Consider the following 6601-nt stretch of genomic DNA (forward strand, 5'->3'; position numbering starts at 1 on the left):
TTCGGCAATAAACAGGATTAAAGTATAAATATGCATGAAACATGTTCAGTCGGGAATACATATACATACTCTATTGCCCCGCTTTACCTAGAAGTAAATGTGAATTTCTTAACCAATTATATTTTTTTTATCGAGAAGGTGTTTAGCGCTAAGTAATGATATCACAATGGGCCCTTAAAGTTTATATAAGTTTATTAAATCAACTACTGGCCATAGTAATCCAACCTAACTCAATTTATATATACACAAACTTCTTTTAGTTGAAACAAAATTTGTGATTACATACCCAATGGGTGATGTTGCCAAAGTAAGTAGCAAAATGAAGAATTAAGTGATAATGAAGATATCGCTCTCACGTGAGCTAAAAAAAATGGCCCGTTGTGATACAACGGATTAGCGTTTTTTATATGCAGACTAGAGGTTAGTGTACGAACAATGCCGAAAGGCACGACTTTCCCATCCCAATGAAAGTGAACCAAGCTGACAAGTCTATAAACTTGGCCAAATCTCTAATTTTGCAGAATAACAGCCCTGTCAGGTCGGTAAACAAAGGGACTTCGAGGATTTTAATTCTCCTTCAAGCCAATGATGGACACTGACACAGATGATAAGAAACAGATCTGAGCTTCACATGTTTTAATGAACTTGAAATCTCTAATAAATTATGAAACAAAGTTCTGTGTCTAATAATGTTCTTACTTAGTGTTATTACATTGGAAAAGTAGCTAATAAAAGACTCAGTATTTTATAGCAAATAACTTTATATTAAATTTGATTTGAATAGAAACTATTGTGTTTAATAGAGAGTTTTCGAATAGTATTGAATTGCAAAAACAAAATTTTTATTTATTTTTAATTAATTAATTTTTTGGCTGACTATACAGCTGTTTCGAGTATTGCTAAATGCACATCATCAGTGGTCTTGGATTAATTTTTATATTAGTACTAAGAATAAACGGGATACTCGCTCCCACCGGAGCAAAGCACTGCAACCATGATTGATCTTTTGTGCTACAAAAGACCCTAACCGAACAGAAGACAATTCGTCTTGCGAATGAAAGCCAGAATGTCAGCCGTTGAGGACCTTTTAATGTCAGAAGGGGAGCGTAGTTCTTGTTTATATTAAATTATTCTTAAATAATTTTTTGAGTCTGCAAGTACCAAGAATTTACCTCGTACCATGTTAAAGTTGAAGCTCAGAGTCAGTGCACATTATTGACTCTTCATTGACTTTGGCCAACTGACACATACGACTTATTTGACTTGTATGCTCGAACTTGGAGGTTTTGTTAATTTGTTGTGAAAGTTTATTAACAAATTGACTTGCTGAAATTCACTCATATTAAAACGAAATCATAAACCAGCTGTAGAATAATTGAATTAATCAATTACACTTATTTTAAATTATTAAATTTCAATATTATTCATTTCTATAATTCGCAAGCAATTTTATTAATAATAAAAATTCCTATTAATAAACACATAAATTTATTGACTAACTAAAAATTAATTCATAAATTATACGCACCTCATAATTTTCGAAAAACGGCGCTACAAGTAGTGCGTGCACTGCACAACCGACCCATTTCCTGTATAAACAAAACAAGCTCAGGGGATGATTTCGTTTGCTTTCTGACCAATTTTCGAAAATGTTGTCAAACGCGACTTCAGTACGCTGTTTGTCGTCGTTCAACGTCGTTGTTGTTGTCGCTTGTAAAAGTGTCAGTTTTTCTGCTCGCTGGAATTCGATTTGCAAGGATTAGTTTTTAAAATTTTTTTTTGTGGACTGAAAAGCAGAGCAGCAGAAAAATATCGGTAAAAAGAGAGTTTCATTAAAATATATTAAATAGTTAATATAAAGTTCATTTCAAAATTAAAACGAAATAATTGTTTCTATTCTAAACGAAAAGGTTGTTGAGAAAAATGTACGTTCTGTCACATCCACCCCACTTGAAAAACATGCAATAGGAGCAACAACTTAATTCGACAAAGTAGGACATCATATCAAAATTTGCCTGATTTCTTTTGTATCGAAATTTATCGATTTTTCCTTGTTACTATTACAGTTAGTGGCGCAGTATACACACTCAAACACACACTCTGTTACACTTACACAACTCGCAACTCCTAACTTTCAACTCGCAACTCCTAACTCGTAACTCGTAACTCGCAACTCCACCGAGTTCATTTATCTAAGTTAACAGACAAGTGCAGAAAAAATATACAATTCAATTAATATAGTCGGAAAGTGGTAAGTGGTAAGTGGTAAGTGACAAGACAAAGGAAAGGAAGGAAGGAAGGACATTTTAATAGAGTCTAAAAATAATTTGCTTACGCGTCGAGTCAATTTAATTAAATCAGTTTCGGAAAGTTTATAAACATAACAAAATACCAACGAAGTTATGAGTTGTGTGTACTGAAAAAGCGCTGACTTCATCGTCCACATGGTGGACAAGTTTCAAAGACGTACACTTTTGACAACACCAACAACACCCTCAGCTACTCCTAAAGCATGATAAAGTAGAGGGAACGGATTTACACTGCAGGACATTTTATTTTGGTAAGTCACGTGATACAATCTTTTTTTTTTAGTTTGCTTTCTTTTTTTATTTTTTTTTTGTTCTTTTTTTTTGTTTTTTTTTTCTCTTTGATTTGTTTTCAGTTTTAAAATTTGACACTTTCCACCTCAGACGTAGTAGGCGAAAAGTTTATGGCAGTCATTGGACTGTAAAAGGACTCATAAACATTTATTTTGACTTCTGTTATACAATTTCATTGTCATTAACACGCATTCTCTTTCCAAGTGAACTTTGTTTTTGCGGAAAAAAATAGTAGTAAACGGAAATTGTAAGGATGTGTGTAGAAGTAAACAAATAAATATATACCATATAAATTCCTTTAACTCCTAGGATGAGCATAGGGCCGAGAGAAGTAAACAAAGATTTAGATTAAATAAATGTGATTAAATTAAGAATAATAAGAACTTATTTTTATTTAATTTTAATTAATGGAACTTTGTTTTGGCTGAACATTTATCTTTCTTGAATATTTCGAAATATTCAACATAAGTGGATTTAGAATATATTTGAAGTTTAGATAGTCTAAATACAATCTTTGACTAATTACGAATGAAAATCTGCTCAAATTGGAACCATGGACCGACGTGTTGTTTTGTTCTTTATTTAAATATTTTTTTTTAATATACTATGATTGCTTTAAACAATAACTTACTTACTTAATTGATCGTAACAATCAAGTAAACCTAAACATCGGGGTTCAACCTGACGTAGCACTGCTTTTCAATCACCTCCACTTGGTACCCACTTTCCTGGATCTAATTATCTACATTACTTAAGGCATATTAATAAACCAATCTCAATTAAGGAAGACTAAGACAAACCAAAAACCAAGATCCATGTATAACCATATGTACTGTCAAAAATGATAGTATTATTATAAAAATATAGGAAAATCTTTTTCAAAGAATGTATAGTACAGTAAAACCTTTTTAAATATTATATTTGAAAGTTTCAAAAACATTTTTAAAAATAATGTATAGTAATATCTTTTTATATGTTCCAAAGTTTGAAAAATGTTAGGAAAAGTACAGATGTTGCTCAATAACTCGGTAAACTATAAAGTGATAAAATTATAAACGTTTTAATGCACCTCTCAGATTCTCGGTAAATTTGAAGAAGTATTAATTAAAAAAGAACAAATTATTTCTATTGATTTTATTGTTTTTTTTTAATAAAACGTATTGAACCCGATGTTTAGTGTTTTATTTCACCACCTTTCTAGAAGTTAATGTTATACTCTACTAGGAATATATTGCGAAATCTTGGGTTCAATACATTATATTAAATAAATTAAATATAATTTAAAAAAATTAATTTTTTTTGTATCTTAAAACGAAATAAATACAATAAAATAAATATCTGCTACTTATTAATTATATAAAAAAGAATATTATTGGAATAATTCCTTTTTATATATTGTGAAGTGATAAGAATCTTTTGATTTTCTAACGAAAACCAAAAAAATAATTAGACCTAATATACCAACAAACCCGCTAACAATAATGAAATCCGTTACTTTATAAAAACAAACAATAAAATTTTAGTGATTCATGATCTGAAGTTTACAATTTCTAAACTTATTATTCCTATGTCTGTTGAAAACAGTGAACGTTATTTGAGCATCCCGGTGACTCCGGGGTGAAGTCTTGACCACCCCTGATAACCATGGAAATATTATCAATTTTTTTAATATACGTAAGTGTGCTAAGTTAAGCTGAATAGGTTTCAAATTGTCTTGAGTGCTAAGATTTTTTTCAAAGTCATAACAATATCTACGCTCAACATCTTAGGTTTTTGGGTTACATTTGTATGAAAACTTTAGTATATGTGTGAAAATTGATTCACAATTTTTTTTATAAATTTTGATATCCTGATCCTTTACCACTTTTCAAATAAATTATAAACCCCTATATTTAAAATGTCCTTAAAATTCTTTTTAAAAATATTTTGTCATATTTGTGTTCTCTTCAATAAGTTTTACTTATTTGTTAATCGAGCTATGAAGCCATATCATCATATTCTGATATCTATAATCTTTTTATTTTTATATTAAAATAATGAAATCCGTGGACAGTCTAAGCATAAATCTCTAGTAAGTCTATAATCTCTAATTATCTACTTTTCAGTACAACCACTTTGAGTACCTATCCAATATGAGTTTTCTTTTCATATCAGTTATATATACATAAGTTATATTTCGCAATTATGAAAACGAAAGAGGATAGGCTCGATATTCGAAGTATGACGTGCTTTCAAAAGTTAACTGGGTTTTTTGTAGTGAGGCCATCATTTGTCATTTGAGTCACTTGTTGGTATTGAATGACTGAAATCCCATAATAGATTCTTAAGACTTTAATTTAATATAAAACATACTGTCATATCATTCTATAATATGCCATCTTAGATTTATAGTCAAACACAATAATTCCTACTATTTACCAAATTTATAAATTTCTTCATTATCATTCATTTATATCATTTAATCACTTTTATTGCAATTGTTATCTACTCGTTATATAAATACATAATACATAATTCATAAATGTAATAACTGCAAATGCTTGTGATGTTGTAAAAAATAAAATGCTATAATAAAGCAGTTAAAAGCAAAAACGAAGCACTTTAATAAGTATGAAAGTAGTATAAAATAATTTTGTAAACATAAAATTATTGTGGAATATTAATATTTGAACTTTAAATTATGTTACTATTTATTATTTTTCATTGTGTCGTCTGTGTTTATTTACATAAGTAATATTAATAAAAATAAATTATAATTAATATTATTTATTTAATTTTTGCCTTTTTGTTGCTTTCTGTTTGGCGTTTTGTGTTCATTTATTGAAGTACACAATTCAATTTACGTCACATGTAATCAAAACATATTCAACTCTTCTGACAATTCACTAAAATTGCGGGAATTTAGTTAGTTGTAATTGAGGAGCGCTACTGCCAGTCGCAATTATTTTTGAAAGCATGCATCATATAACCTATTTTGTTTTCGGTATTTCGGATCAAATTTAAGAAAATTTGATATAAACAATGTTTAGCTCTGTTCTTAATTCTATCTAACTTTTATCTATCTACCTATATGTTTGTTTCTTACTGACAATTGTTATAACTTGACTTAAAATTATATTTCATTAAAATTAAATTATGATTTGGCTTTATTCAAAAAAATTAAAGGGATTCACAGTTTTTTATTATTAACTTACAACTTACTTATACTATATTTAGACAGCTAAATTTCCTTAATTTCGTAAAAATTAAATTAAGTTAATTTCGAAAGTGTTCATACTGCTCTAAATTAATCATATGTTTTTTGTTCACAAATCTAACCTCAAAACTAAATTTTGTATGGAAAAAACAACTTAATTTCGCTGAAACGAAGATGAAATCAAGATTTTTGCGATATTATGGTGTGTCTGAATGTAGTACTGTAACTGACTTATATAAACCCCATATAAATAATTAGTATTAAGAATTAATCATCCTTTCCAATTTAATCGATTGCACTTTAAATTCGATTCCAGAATTTATTATATAAAAACTAATATAACATTTTATCGACTGGTTTGTACCGCTCACGCTGTCACTTTTCCACTAACACAAGAAATTTTATTCGCATACAGTATTGAAATTCGTCTAGCCAATGTAAACGGTCTATTGTTCAGCGTATTGGACTCGTATTATACGAATCTCTATACAAGATAGTTCAATAAATTCGCCAAATGAAATATTGAATTTTTAATTTTAAAAATAACAATTTCCGTATTTGCTGCTCTATTCAATGCACTTCAATATACTTATTCCAACAGTTCTCCAATGCTCTACTGTTGCTATTTTAAAGAAAAGATTTTTAGGACCTCTGAGAAGCGTCGGTAGTCAGAAGGAGCTAAATCTAATAAATTCGTCTGGTTGTTGCACCAATATGTAATTTTTTTTATTGATTGTAGCAATGAATTTGTGAGATGTGTGAGCAGATGCATTGTCTTAATAGATCTTCTTTCCTTTAAACCGCA

General features: G+C 29.1%; 1 long non-coding RNA gene across 1 annotated transcript; it reads left to right on the forward strand.

Annotated features, from left to right (window-relative positions):
• Nucleotides 1–1689: 1689 nt before the first annotated feature.
• On the forward strand, nt 1690–2555 carry LOC119684597. Its single transcript, XR_005252744.1, has 3 exons — nt 1690–1815; nt 1911–1991; nt 2067–2555. It is a non-coding gene; the product is annotated as an uncharacterized LOC119684597 (long non-coding RNA).
• Nucleotides 2556–6601: the final 4046 nt, after the last annotated feature.

The sequence above is a fragment of the Teleopsis dalmanni genome, chromosome 2 (genome assembly GCF_002237135.1).
Source record: "Teleopsis dalmanni isolate 2A chromosome 2, ASM223713v2, whole genome shotgun sequence".
Classification (NCBI taxonomy): Eukaryota; Metazoa; Arthropoda; class Insecta; order Diptera; family Diopsidae; genus Teleopsis; species Teleopsis dalmanni.